Source organism: Lacerta agilis, chromosome 8, assembly GCF_009819535.1.
Source record: "Lacerta agilis isolate rLacAgi1 chromosome 8, rLacAgi1.pri, whole genome shotgun sequence".
NCBI lineage: Eukaryota > Metazoa > Chordata > Lepidosauria > Squamata > Lacertidae > Lacerta > Lacerta agilis.
Genome location: NC_046319.1, coordinates 53,410,091 through 53,425,859, shown reverse-complemented (window position 1 = coordinate 53,425,859; position 15,769 = coordinate 53,410,091).

The window sequence follows — 15,769 nt, the reverse complement described above, 5'->3', positions numbered from 1 at the left end:
GAAACTTGTGGAATATGCAGGTAGACCTCTAGTTGACTTCCCATAAATTGGCAGACCCCCAATTTATGTCCCACCTCCGAGCTAACAAGCAAAGCCCTGGTCGACTTCCTGTCTGTATCCTTCCCCTAGTATCTAGGGGGTCTCCAAAGAGTTGCTTGTCTTAAAAAAGGACACCCTTTAAATTGGCCTTGAATGTCACATAACCACTACCCCAGATTACACAGCCAAGTGTTGCTTCTGGCGGCTACACACTAATGTGGACACCATGGCTCTGGCTTCCAGTGAGGCATCTGCACCCTTCCACTCGTCCTCTGGCATGTGGCTGCTGGTTGTGGCTCATGCTCAAAAAATCATTCTGTCTTCAAGGGAGGAGGATGTCAGCTGTATCTCTTACCACCAAATGTGTGGCACCATGCCACACATGAAGGCTTTCATTGGTGCCCCTGGGCAGGATCCTTAGATTCTGAGCTGCTTTTTAAAAATGTAAGTCTCAGTGGAGGAGAGGGCTATTGATGGCTACTAGCCATGATCGCTGAGCTCTGCCTCCACAGCTGGAGGCAGCAGTGCTTCTGAATACCAGTTGCTGAAAGCCACAGGAGGAGAGAGGGCTCTTGTGCTCAAGTCCCGATTGCATGTTTACCATGGCATCTGCTTGGCCACTTTGAGAAGAGGATGCTGGACTAGATGGACCATTGGTCTGATCCAGAAGGCTCTTCTGATGTTTATATTTTCTTACTAAAAAGAATGTTATGGGGCAAAATGTGCTGCTACTTTATACGTAAGTCATTTCTGTGAAGTGAGAGTGAGAGTGGTGTAGACCCCATGCACATTTTTCCTGCACTGAGGAATTTCCCCCTATTTTTATAAGACAGCAATAGCATCAATGTGGATCTCTGTGTGCGCCCACATGATCAATACTGTGTGATCTCAATAATCAGAACCAGCAGGACATCACTGGCTTCCCATGGTAAGCATAAAGCTCTCGGGAGCGACTGACCCTCTAATTTTGTGTTATTCCACACTCGCCATGGCAGTCCTTTCTGAGTGGTGCCAAGAGCACACATCAAAATTTGTAATGTGCCAACTGGTCCAAAAAGCTTGCCAACCCCTGCCATAAACAAAGTCCTAAATCTCAGCAGGAGTTTTGAATGGGAGATGCTGGAGGGAGCATGTGAGTAGCAGGGAGAAAACCAGGCCTTGGATACAATGCTGCCAGTGGCCTCACAACTGAAGAGCTTTGTCCTGGGGCCCCACAAATCCCCCCCCCGCCCCCGAGTGTGAGAACTATCCTCTGGTAAGAGTGGTGGCAGGGAATATCGAAAGACAGGGATTTCAGCTCCAGTTTGGAAGAACATGCACCCGACCCTACGCACTTCCTCTGTATCAGCAGGAAATTCAAAATAAAAGGTATTTTTGTCATAAGGAGGGAGGCAAAATAAAGGCCCCTCTTTGCTGAACGCTAAATGCAGGGGATAATTTTAGATGCCTTCTGGTGTTGCGTGGGAGATATCTCATCCCCTGGCAGTAAACAAAGGGGGAGGCAGCCACTGAAGTGAAAAGGAATTCGGAGTGAAGTGAATGCCACCCAAACAGCAGGGAGCTGCAGCTCTGAATGGACGGACCGCCTTGCTACTTAGCTTTCATCACAACAGCATCTTAGTGCGCCGAGTACGTCTGTTGCACCTGGTACTTGGAATTCAATTGCCTGATGTTTGGAATAACAACAGAAGACCAAATGGAGAAGAAAAAGAAAGGATGCCGAGTTCAGAAAAGAACCAATTCTTGGTCCCCATAGAGACAGGGAGGGGGAAGAAACAAGTCTCAGATTCTCATTTGGATTCTTCATCATGGCTACCTCAGCTGCCATAGAAGCCAGGTGGATGAGGCCCTCAGTGCCCTCCACAGAGCAAAAGGCTTCCTCTCTTTATGGGTGCAACATTCTCCATCTATGTGCCAATTAAGGAGTCCCAGGGAGTGCAGAGAGGCACCCTTGGTGCCCTGCTCCCCACAAGACTCACCCAAACCCAAGCCTGAGCATTTTTCAGAAATGGCATAAGATTTTCTTCTGCTTCTGGGGGCAGGGGGCGGGTTATGGCTGGTATTTAGTGACTTGGATAGGGTAGAGTAATGGCATACAAGTCCAAGAAAATACCAGTGTGGCTAACGAGCAGAGTCCCCTAAAAGGGACACAAAGGTGGTGGTGGGGTCTTTCCCAAAGGAGAAAAAACAAAAAGGAGCACAACTGTCCAGTGAACAGGAAGTCATAGGAGTCTTCCGTCTTCTGCAAAAGCAAACAGGACAAAGCAACACACACACACACACACACACACACACACACACACACACCACTCTCCCATTTTTAGGGAGATCCTTTGAAGGAGTGGGTATCCCATGTCATTTTTGGTGAACCAATGACCAAAAGCAAGATTTGTGTTTTGCAGTTGGTTGACATTGAAGACTGCTCAGAAGCATCTGTTCAGAAGCTTGTTCTCAGCTGTTGCTCACAGTAGGTCCCACCTCCTGAGGGGACAAGATCAATGCTTTGAACAAGATACCATCTACTGTATTGCCCTGCAGGCTCACCCCTTCTTCACCCCAGGTTGAGCTCTGAGGTCTCCTTGTGGCTCATGAAGACCAGCAAATGGCTGTCCCTTCTCATACAATATGCCCTGCTCAATGAGACCTTTGAAGAAGGTTCTGCAAAGAAGGTTCTGCTCTTTTGGATTTATTATTGTGGCAAGTTACCTGTATCACTTAGTCATGTAGCATTTTTCTTTCTTTTCTAAAGAATATATATCCAGCGATGGTGCAGTGTACAGAAGATTGATGAAAAATGGAGACGGCTTCTGAGCCCTTTCCTCCTGCTGGTTTTTCCTCCAAACACCATCCTCCACTGGGGGTGTGTGTGTGGATTTTAAGCAGAAAACGGCTGGAGGGTTAAGAAGACAGTAAGAACTGTTCAGTGAGGAACTAATGGACTCTCCTTCACTGGAGGTTTTAACAGCTTGGGTGGACATCTGTCAGGGATTCTTTAGCTGTGATTCCTGCAATGCTGGGGGTGGGACTAGATGACCCTTGGTGGTCCCTTCCAACTCAACAATTTTATGATTCTAAGTCCTTCCCTTCTTGCCATTCTTTTACTGGACTCTGCATTATATAGTACAGCGTTGTTTGACATAGGAACTTAAAAAAAAAAGGTAAATATTGATGTGCTGTGAACCATATTACTTTAATGTATGAATATTTTTTTCAGTTTGATGCCCTAGCCCAGACATAGGCAACCTTCGGCTCTCCAGATGTTTTGGCCTACAACTCCCATGATCCCTAGCTAACAGGACCAGTGGTCAGGGATGATGGGAATTGTAGTCCGAAACATCTGGAGAGCCGAAGGTTGCTGACCCCTGCCTAGCCTTTCTGCATACATGGCACTAGCCTGTTCTCTCCTCACAACAACCTTGTGAGGGAGTTTATGCTGAGAGACATAGATTAGATGCTACCCTAGTAATCTTTCTAGATAAGTACTGGCTTAAATTTGGATTTTCTGCAGAGAGTGCCTGCCTTCCATCTTCTTCTAGTCCATGCACCACACTGGTTGTCTAAAGTCCATTAGAAATGAGAAGTAAAATAGCAAATACTGTCTTCATGGAGGTTTTGCACGTCTGTTTTTGACAACAATATGTACAATACCAGGAAGAGAATTCACCATTAAATTATTCCTGTGTGTTGCCGTGTGTGTGTGTGTGTGTGTGTGTGTACAACACCTGGTGGATTGTTCCCAATATCTCTGTCCCTGATCTTTTATCTCTAGAAAAACAATCTGTCCCTTTGGGATTGCAAAGAGCCAAGCAAATGAGAGCGGCAGCGTGAAGGCTTGGAAGGCTTCCAGAGGATTAGTTAAGGAAGACCTCCCTCTTGCAAATACAAGTTGGCCGCCACTAATCAAATTATGCTCTTCAAGGTCTTTCCCTTGCTAAGCACTGCAAAATTGTTTCTTGACTAAGCAAAACAAACAGCCTGACACTTTGCTTTTCATGGGGGGATGTGCCCCCCACAGGTGCCCCAGAGAGCTGTGTGGTATCAAAACATGAGTGTAAACAGGTAAGAAAGTAAACAAACCATGATTAAAAAATGCAGCTGGATAAATGGAATGCTAATGAGTTTCTGTAACACACAGCGCAGGTCTTGTGGCAGGGAGATTCCTATGTCAAGAGCCCACATGGCACACGTGGCACTAGGTGGCACTATTTCCACAAGAGCCTTTGCATGCAACTCCCAGGATGTTTGGGCATGTCTGTGAGATGCTGCATTTGCAGGCAGCTTTTCCTGCTTGTATCCAAACGGAGGTCATCTTATGGAACAACCACAGGAAGGGAAGACAAACAACTTATTCCTAATGTTTAGGTAGATTCTCCCTTCTTGTAATGGAATCAAATGACAATAAAATAAATTCCAACTAAACCTTAGGAATACTGTTTCTAATAGTAGGAGATGTTTGACTCCCTGAGAAGGCAGTGAACTCCCCTTCATCAGATGTTTTTTAAAGCAGAGGTTGGATGGATATCTGTCATGGATGAAATTGAAGAAGGGGTATAGCTATTTTAAATATAATCCAGTCATCACCAGCAATCACGGGGGGGGGGGGCAGGGAACATGAACTCTATTTCCCATCACGCTTGCCGAACATCTGCCTCCACCCCCTGCCACTCCACACACAGCAAGCTAACCCGCCAGTATCGTCTTCTTCTGTTGCAGATTCCATTTTCTGGAGATCAATGCTTTATGGTCACATTAGTGTTTTTCAAATTGCATTCCCCCCCAGTTGTAGCCTAATAAGAATTTGAAGCACCCCTCATGCAAGGAAACGGGGGCCTTTCAATACAAATGAAAATTCATTTTCATAAATTATTTCTGAAGGGAATCTTTAGTTCTCTGATTAATCTGACTGATAAGTTATAAAAAGTGATTACTGCAAGTGCACGAATAATTATTGAGGTGCTGAAGCAGCTAGCCAGTACCTCCGGTGCTCTCTGCTGGTTCTGACCCTTTCATAAATGGAGCATCTGGGTTTTTTGGAGGGGTGCCGTACTTCACAGAGGAGACAGTCTTTTATTTGAAGGAGTCCTTAACTTGAAGGACTATCCTACCCAAGGATGGTTTACAACAGGGGTCAGCAAACTTTTTCAGCAGGGAGCCAGTCCACTGTCACTCAGACCTTGTGGGGGGCCGGACTATATTTTGAAAAACAAACAAACAATAATGAATGAATTCCTATGCCCCACAAATAACCCAGAGATACATTTTAAATAAAAGCGCACATTCTACTCATGTAAAAACACACTGATTCCTGGACCATCAGTGGGCCAGATTTAGAAGGCGATTGGGCCGGATCAGTCTCCCAGGCCTCAGTTTGCCTACCCATAGTTTACAGATAAAAAGGAGAACAGGGCAGGTGTGTGTGTGACAGTAGGAGTAAGAGTAGCAGTGAAGTTGCTCATCACACCTACCACCTAAGAACACCTGAACATCAGAAGAGGCTGCTGGATCAAGCCAATGACCCATGAAGTCCAGCGTCCTGTTCCCACAGTGGCCAGCCAGTTGCCCCAGTGGGAAACGTGCCAGCAGAATTCAAGCACTGAAGTATTCACCCCTCTTGTGGCTTCCAGTAACTGGTATTCAGAAGCATTTCTGCCTCCAGCTGTGGAGGCAAAGCACAGCCAGCATGGCTAGTAGCCATCGATAGGCATCTTCTCCATGAGGTAGAAGCTCAGTTTTCCCTCAGCCAGCCACCAGCTGCCTTACTAACAACCACCTAAGAAGTGTGTGCTTCACTCCACTCTTCTCACTGCTTTCCACCCCTCCAGTGCCAGCAGGCTCCAGCCACCACTGCTTCTCCACCATGGGGAGATTATTGTATCTGTTGGTAGTTTGGATGCAGCTCAGCTTGCCAAAGACAGGTTAGGGACCTCCAGGCTCCAGGCTCTCACCTGTACCTTTTCCATCTAAGCTAAATCCTCTCTTTGTTGTTTAGACTGATACCACTCAGGTTTCAGCCTGGTTATAACTTCCTCCTCCTTCTCACACTTCTCTCTCAGACCTCAAAATGAGAAGTCATCTTTAACTAGCCTCTGAGAGAACAAAGAAGCAAGCATGTCTTCCCTTGTTCTTCTCTAAACTAGTTAGACCAGAACTAGAAACATTCCTCTCCAAGTTACACCTCCCAGATTTAAAATAGAACAAAACTTCTGAATGAGCTTTGGGAAAGTGCCATTCCCTGCTTGCTTGCCACTGGTTCCATCAGCAAAGCTTTGCTCCATGTTGCCCCTTCCCTTGCACACTGAATTCTACTTGGGATTTTTGGTGCAGAAAGTTGTGATTTATTTGTGCTGAGTTCAATGTCTGGCGCTAGAGTGTTGAATGTAATTAAAGTGGCATATTGGAACCCCAGAAAGTATGTGAGTTTAATTTCTGCAGGATTAATATGGAGACTCACAACAGCTTCTAATCATTGCTAATTAATAACATGTGGCTTCAGTCACGTTTATTAGCAGGCAAAAGTGTGGCTCTATGTGCCTTTGTAGCAGGTGAGACTAGTTATGTATGTGGTGTGGGGTCAAGGATGGTGTGTGGTTTGCTTTTACTACCATATTTTAAAAACTCATCCGGCACATACTGTTGCCACTTTGCACAGTGATGTGCTTCCAGGTCCCAGCCTTTCCAACTGCAATGGGCCAGGAGTGGGCAGTTTGGCCATGGTCCTCCCTGGGGCTGGCTTGTCTTTCATCTTTGCTTGCCTGTCCTGGCTCCCAGTTGCTGAAGAACAAAGTTAAGATCATGAAGTCTTTCCAAAGGCTTTAATGCTTAGACTACTGTGGAACATAGGCAGATTACTGTTTTAAGGTGAATTGGGCAATACGCGCGGTTAGTCCTATGCAAAGCTACACAAAGATGAGTGCTCCAAGTGACAAACACTTTAGAAGTTGATCCGATGCTGGCACATCCCTTGTCCATTCATTATATTGGAACAGATTGGGCTTTTCTTAAGGAGGTAAGTGTTTCTGCAACCTTGTGGGTAGATCCCTCTGATCCCTTCTGTTTTGGTTCCTCCTGGACCTAGGTGATGGGGGAGGTGTCTCCACCTCCTGAGAAGTTGCTGGGACCAGGGAAACATGCCCTTCTGGGAAGGCAGAGCTACTCCCAGTATCTGACGTCACCAGAGTGGGCATGTCAGAGAGAGGTTCTAGCAAGCTTGGAGAGAGAGGCAGGGATGGGGACAGAGATGACATTCATGGCTCCCACCTCAGGATGGAGGAGATGAGAGAGCAGGTTGAGGAAACCCTCTTCCAGGTTCCTTGCTAGCAGATTCTCCCACTCCTGGCAGGAAACCCCAAATTGCACTGGAGGCCTCTCCCAGATCCTAAGCCAACCCTCCATCTGCAGCATGGCACAAGAGGAGCTCTGGTACAATACATGCGATCCAAAGCTCTATGGCTTGCTTTCCCAAAGTCCTCCTATCATCAGGACTCATCATCTGCATGGACAGAATTCTTGTGCTTTGCATTGTTTTGCAGTTTCTTCAGGGACTTTCATTTGGGGAGGGGGGAACCAAAATTTGTCCCTGTAGCTGGGATGGGGGGGGGGGGTCAATACATGCCTTAATCAAGAACTGCCTTCGGTGTAAAATTCGCAGCCAGCTGATAACCTTGTTCAGTCGTTCAGTCGTGTCCGACTCTTCGTGACCCCATGGACCAGAGCACGCCAGGCACGCCTATCATTCACTGCCTCCCGCAGTTTGGCCAAACTCATGTTAGTAGCTTCGAGAATACTGTCCAACCATCTCATCCTTTGTCGTCCCCTTCTCCTTGTGCCCTCCATCTTTCCCAACATCAGGGTCTTTTCCAGGGAGTCTTCTCTTCTCATGAGGTGGCCAAAGTACTGGAGCCTCAACTTCAGGATCTGTCCTTCTAGTGAGCACTCAGGGCCGATTTCCTTGAGAATGGATAGGTTTGATCTTCTTGCAGTCCATGGGACTCTCAAGAGTCTCCTCCAGCACCATAATTCAAAAGCATCAATTCTTCGGCGATCAGCCTTCTTGATGGTCCAGCTCTCACTGATAACCTAGCAATGCTCAATTTCCTTTCTTTTACCCAAATTTCCAGAGGCAGGCCAGGTTTAAGTAACTGCCTTTGTTCAGTTTAATGATCCCATTGATTTTAATAGCCGACCTGCATTTCCATTGACTTTAATGGAAGTTTTGTACAGCTAATAAAACACACACACACAGAACAGCAACCCGTTTGCAACTCTGCGAGGAACTATGTTTAAAAGCATTTTAAGTGGGCCTATATTTTACCTATTATAGTATTGACCCGTTTGCCTCCCTGCGAAAGTGCAGCCCTTGTGAATTCATTGCCTAGTAAAATCTTGCAAGGCGAAAGCATAAAATAAACACTGGACATTTATTTCTTCGGAGTTACATTAGCATTGTGCTTATGAGACAAGCACCCCCACTTCCCCAACTTACCACAAAACCCAGTTCAATAGGAAATCTTCTATCTAGCCAAGCAATGCTCATGAACCAAAACACTAGCATCACAAGAAATCCATTGCAAGATTAACTGGGGGTCACAAGAATTAAGGAAAAACTGAAAGGATTGAATCTGGAACATTAAAGATGATTTTGAGACCCTTCCCCTTTTTTAAAAGAGAGAGAAAAGACTCCTCCAGGCTCCTTTCCTCCATCCTTTCTCAAAGCAAACACCTTTCTGCAAAGGAGGAGCCCCCTCCCCAGGATCGCAGCCCTCCCCTCCTGAGTAGAGATGGAGAAAGAACCTGCCCATTTCAGTTATCCCAGTTTCTCAAACTCAGTTCTCCACATTTATTCAACCATCTGCAGGTTCCTTTATTTCGAAAAAAACACCTATTGGACATTTTTCAGCATTTGAGTGCAAATTTTTCCTAATGAATGTGTGTGCATGTGTGTGCGCGCGCATGCAGTTTTCACAAATGTACACATTTGTGCAAGCAATTTCGCTGAATAGAATGCATTTTGGTATGTTGCTTTCAGCAATCGGTTGGCTTTGACGCACACTTCCCCCTAACATATGCATTTTTGTAAATGATCTGTGATTGCAGAACTACATTGCAAAATTCAGAGATAGGTGTGGATTTCGAAGGACGGCTGCCTTTCAGTTCTCGCATTGCTTTGGCAAGCATGAATTTGAAAGAATTGGTTTGAAATGTGAACTGCATCCATTTTTCCCCACACCCCTCTTTCTGGGTGTCATTAGGAACCCCCCACTCTAGAGCTGGGCTTATTCAAGGCTGTACATGGAAGAGTTGTGCTCTCCTTAGTTTGCTGCTAAATGCCTATGACAATAATAATAATAATTCCTGAGTTTTCAGAACAAGCTATGTAAGGTTGGTGAGGATTATTGCCCCAAATTGAAGAGAATGGGTCTGAGGCTGCATGAGAGAAAGGGACTTGCTTGCTTGAGGCACCTCTTGATGGAGCTGCGCTGATTTGGGATGAGGTTTTTCCTGACTCACTTTTCTCAATAAGATGTGCGGATCTTTTCTGAAAATCATACTTGGACCAAAGGTTTTCAAAAGTTTTAATGGAATCTATCTAAACCAGCACACACACAAAAAGAAAAACCGGAGATGTGTTGTGGATCCACAAAATAGGTGAAAACTCTATTTCAAGGAGAAATTGTTAAACAGCTTTATATCAGCCATTCTTATCTTTTTGACCAAATATAGCTCTCAAACAGGAGACTCTGTAAGCAGAATGTCAAGAATGTGGGACAAATAGTCTTGATTTCATTATCTTTGTTTTTTTAAAAAAATCTTTTAAAAAAGTAACTCCACAATAGCCATTCATCATTTAATACTCAGTATCTGACACAGAGCCTGGTTTGCACTGAACCACAGTATGAAACAAGCTGTAGTTTACTGTGACTGAGCAAGATGCTGGGGAATGCCCACAGTGCTGCGCTTTTTATCCAGGCTGCTACAGATGAAACAGGCCTGACTCTAACCTGCTGTGTTGTCCCAAATAGGGCTTGTGAATTGTTTCCCCTACAACAGCCTTTCAGCCGCATGTACCCACACTCTGCTGCTTCACACAAAACCATGGCTTGCTTTAAATGATGGTTTTGCGTGATGGATGAACTGTGCCACAGTCAGTTTCAAAATCCATCTTGTAGTCATCCATAGTATCTGAAGGACCATATTCTCCATACGAACTAGCCTGGACTCTGAGATCTTCAGGAGAGGCCCTCCTCTCAGTGCTGCCACCCTCACAGGCAAGCTTGGTGGGGGTGCGGGAGAGAGCCGCCTTGGTGACTGCTCTCAGCCTTTGAAACATCCTTCCTAGAGCAAGATAGACTGGTTCCCTCTTTGCTGACCTTCCGCTGGCTGGTGAAGACTATTTTATCTGAAAGGCCTTTGGGAACTGGCTGTTATTTTAACAGTGCAGTGCTGTTTTTATTGTTTTTATTATCTGTATTTTAATAGATTTGTTTTTTATATTGTTTTAGTTTTATTAAAGTTGAATTACTTGTTAATGATTATCTTTCGTGTTTTTAGCTTTTTGTACTTTATCTGTGTTGTTTTTAATTTGTGTAAGTCGCCTTGAGTCTGGGGAAAAGGCATTATTATTATTATTATTATTATTATTATTATTATTATTATCATTATTATTACTATTATTGCTTCACCTTATTACATGTTGATCTACAAAATCTCTACCAGCCCAAATCAAGATGCAGCAGCCAACGGAACCCTTTCTTCAGAGCCCTCCTGATTATCTTTCCTTCCAACCAGCCTCTTCCTAATTTTGGAGACGCTGCTCTGAACCCAGAGGAGCTCCATCCACCGGGGAGCTTGAACTCCGTTGTCAAAGCCTGCCTGTGTAATGAATCTGCCCATATAACGAGTCATTTAAAAGGCTGCCAAAATGACAAGGATTCTGAGCGGTAGAATTTCTAAGTCGGAACGGGAGAGGCCTCCGTTTGGGAAATGTGCGATCATTGCCGTGCCAGCTCAAGCGTGACTCTCTGACATCAAGCGCTGTGCAGCAGCCTGCAATTAAAAGGCTGTTATTAAGTGTCATTTATTAGGAGGGGCTCTTGCATACGACTCTTCAGCAAGCCATGTGCCAGCTTCGCTCAGCTACAGGTTTTATGGGGGATATTCCCCCCCCCCCTCGCCCTGCCACACACACTCTTTTTGCTCTGTTGCTTCTTGGCTGCTCTGGAGAGCTCTTTTTCTCCTTCCTCTTCTTTCATGTGTCCTCACTGAGAGCAGAATTCGCCTTTTGCTCAGGTTTTCTCTTCTTCTTCTTCTTCTTCTTCTTCTTCTTCTTCTTCTTCTTCTTCTTCTTCTGCGATCAATCACTCATTGTTGAGTAAGATTGTCTTCCAACTTTGTTGTACAAAAAGAAAGGCTTAGATTAGAAGTCTCTGTACAAAGGCCATAGAACTCTGTTACCTTCCTTGTCTTGGCCAGAGGATTCATGAGTTCCCAGAGCTAGGCACCCCATAATGGTGAGATGCTGCAAAGGACATTCTGGGGTGGTTATGCAACAATTCCACAAGACCCCTTTCCAGCCTGACTGGAACTCGTTTAGCTTTCCTCAGAATCTCTCAGATGTTTTGCCTGAGGAGGGACTACTAAATTGATTGTTAATTTTGTTCTTTTTTAAAAATTGGATATTCTAAGTTGAACTATGAGGTTCTTCCCTCAGATTGTCTTGGAAGTAGTTCCAGAGATGGTGAATAATTATCACCATCATTGCTATTGCTATTATATTATATTATATTATATTATATTAATATTAATATTAATATCTCTCCTTTTTCCTAGGCCAGGGCTCAAGGTGGCTTACACAAATTAAAACAACACAGATAAGATACAAAAAGCTAAAAACATATAGAAGAGAATCATTAAAAAACAATTATCTCTAGTAGAATTAAAACAATATAAAAAACTCCATTAAAATACCAATAATAAAAACAGCACAACACTATTTAAAAGCACTTTCCTTAAATAAATAAATAAAGTTTCCAAAGGTCTGTTGGAATAAAACAGTCTTCACCTGCCACTAGAAGGACAACAAGGAGGGAGCCAGCCTAGCTTCTCTTGGGAGGGAGTTTGAAAGTCTGGCATCAGCCATTGAAAAGGCCCTCTGCTACATCCCTACCAAGTGTGTCTGTGAGGGACTGAGGGAAGGCCCTACACCAAAGATCTCAGAGCCAGGCAGGTTCGGATGGGAGAATATGGTCCTACATAGGGTTGGTACCACAAACAAATATTTCTCTGGACCTCCACCAAGTTCCTTCACTAGGAGCTATGGTCTTAAGTTTGAAAGGTGGGTCTCCATTTGTTAAGAATTCCTACCAGCTGAGATTTTTCTTCATTTTATACTGTCTGAGGACCTTTCAGAATTTTTGTTTTGTTTTGTTTTGTTTTGCTTCTTAGCTGTACAACAGAAGCATCTGTGATGACCGCCCGAAACAACTCAGAGATGCCCCATCTGCTGCAAGGTTTCCTGGCAAAAGAATAACATGAAAATCTAACGTCCGTATTTACTAATCTCTTCCTTTCACTTTATTTCCCACAATGGTTAAATAGCACAAATGACCCCTTTTCATAATTAGGAGAATTAAACTACGGTTAGCCAGGAACATTTTCCTCCTTAAACGGATGAGCACTTAAAGCACCAGATGTCTGCTGGGTCTGAGATGAAGCTAACAATAGGGCAATGCACAAATTCAACAGCAACCTGAAATCTTTAGGAAAAGCAGGATCCCTCCACCTCCTCCCCTGTCCCCAAGTAGAGAAGGAACCTGCTGTGCTTCTCAGGTCCACTCTCTGGAAACAGTAGTCCAGAGTTGGGCCTCTCTTCAACATCATCCACAGTGAAGCTGGTCTGCAATGAGCAAGGGGCAGAAGTGCAGGGCTCAGCTCAGCAGAGTGAGCAGGAGGACCCCAGAATGGGCTGGCACACTCCATTTCAAAGGAAGTGAAGCCATGCACATCACCATCTGAAGAAAGGGTCCCTGTAAGACCATGAAAGTCATGAATGAGCCAGATCCCAGGGAAGGTTTACAGCCAGCTCCCAGGGAAGGGTTGCTGCCAACTGAAGAAAACAGCCAGGAACAGAGAGGGTTGACTGTCATGCAGGATGAGCATCAGCTAATGCCAACTCCCTCACCCCTTGGAATGCCGGCTGATAAGGGAATGTCTGAGATCATGCTAGAATGCAGTCAAAGCTCACCAGAAACACAAACAGGCGGGAAAGAGTTAAGAGACAGCCTCTCAGAGAATGGGGAAGAGGTGGGAGCTGACCCACTCAGTCAAAGGTCTTGATGAATGGGAGGGCTGCAAGATAGGAAACAAAACAAAAGATGTATGAAGCGAAAGTTCTGTTGTTTCTGGTCACGCCGGAAGCAGTCTTCAGAAGGGTCATCTTGATTGATGATGGTGGAAGCTGTGTTAAAGCCGTCCGGAGCTGTTTGTTTTGACAATAAAGCATCCATTTAATTAACTACACTCACTGTGTTATCAAGCTGGGGACTGGACTCCTGACAATGAAGTCCAGAGGCTAATGGTTTGTCATGCCGCTGTCTGCAATGTCTCTCAATACTTTTTTTTATACAGTGGTACCTCGGGTTAAGAACTTCATTCGTTCTGGAGGTCCGTTCTTAACCTGAAACTGTTCTTAACCTGAGGTACCACTTTAGCTAATGGGGCCGCCTGCTGCCGCCGCACAATTTCTGTTCTCATCCTGAAGCAAAGTTCTTAACCCGAGAGACTATTTCTGGGTTAGCGGTGTCTATAACCTGAAGCGTATGTAACCTGAAGTGTATGTAACCCAAGGCACCACTGTATGGATATCTTCGAAAACTCCTACCATCTCCCTTGCTGGTTTCCTGCTCCTGATGTATTAAGATAAATGTTTGTTGGTTGACTTTCTGCCTTTAGCAATTTTCTCCTCAAATTCCTTTTCTGCTCGCCTCATCATCAAAACGATGTGTGTTTTGGCAAGTATAGCACAACTATACCAAACACACAGGCAAAACATACCTCAGGGGCCCAAGCCAGTGAACTGAAAGGCCATGACCATGCCATAGTTACATGGCTGATGTTGCTTCCAGATTAGACTACCACAATATTTCACTGTATGTGGGGCTGCCCCTGAAAAGTGTCCAGAAACTTTTGTTACAAACCAAAACAATTAAGGCTGGTAATGAGAGCTTGGTCTTTCAACCACATCACCACAATGTGCATGGGCTCACAATCTGTTGCTGGATCCAGTTAAAGGGATTGGCTCCTACCTTTGAAGACCTTGGTGGTTCATGAGCTGCATCCCAGAAGGACTCTAGTGTCCTGCCCATGGACCTGTTTGCAGCATGCTGCAGTTGTTGGGAGAGGAGCAGCTGCCCATGTCCCACTGCTCAGAGGATGTATGGAGGCTGGTGGGATGGGATGACCTCAAGGCCTTGTGATAAGTGGTCCTCACCAGTGGTACTGTCTGCTCTTGAAGATGCAGCTGATCACCTCCTTGGACTCTGGTTATTGCAGGCCTTCTGGGAAAATGCTCCAACTGATTTCGGCTCTCCCTTGATCTGCCTGCCTGCCTGCCTGCCTCTGTTTTCTGGGATGTTGATTTGGGTTCTTTCCCCCCGCCCCTTGCTAATGACTGCCTGCTGTCTTGGCTCTTGTAATGTTCTAGTGTTTCATATCTGGATTGTTTGCTGCCATAAGAATCCCACAGGAAATGGAAGCTGCAGGGGATAAGCATTTTTATAAACACAATAAATTAACACATAAAGCACCATTTAATCATCCCAGTGAAGTGCGAGGGAATGCCCTTCCAATTGTTTCATATCTGTATTAATAATCGTGGAGAGACTCAGGTTGGGAGGAGAAACTTAATCCCCCTCTGTTTGTTCTTGTGATGAATTCCTGGAGGGGGGGAAAAACCAATCTAATTTTGCCTCTCTTTTTTTGAAAAAAATATATGATTTTTTTTTAACTTTTTGATAAATTATTCATGCCTGGCACCCTGACCCAGGCTGGGAGGCAAGGGGGGATTCTTTGATGGATAAGAATGATGGGACCACTTTTGCAGGGGACTCCCCCCCCGACACTAACAAGCTCTGTTGACGACCCTCCATGTTGCTATTCCATGACAAACGAATTCTCCCTGACCTTAGTTGATCCGCTGCTAGCAAAGGAGTCACCGCCATTTCAGAAACAGCCGCCTCATGCAGAGGCCTAATTACCGTGCATGGGGGTAAGCATGTTGGGGGAAGCAGCTTCAAGACATCAGTGGGTTCCTGCTGCCTTTGACAGCTTGGTTGCATATTGATCAGGGCTCAGAACTTGAAAGCCTCTCCTTTGGGTGGGGATTTCAGGCTCATCATTAGAAGAGGAATGAGGAAGATTTGAGGGTGACACCATCAAGGACCAGACAAGGGCACCGCATTGAAAGTCTCAGTAGAAGAAGCGCAGGCTGTTTTGCCTCCTAAACATGCACAATGTCAGATTCTGCCAGAGGATTTCAAAGTGGCTGGAGTCATTCAGCGTTCACAGAATTGGATTTTGGCAATCAGGTTTCTCTTTTTCTACTGCCTTCCCCCAATGACTTGGGTGGCCTCCGAACAGTATTGTTCCACTCTCTGGGCAGTGAGAGTTTCCAGTGGTTCCAGGTGCATACCCAGGACTTGGTTTCTTTGGAAGGAAGGTCAGCAGAGACTGTAGT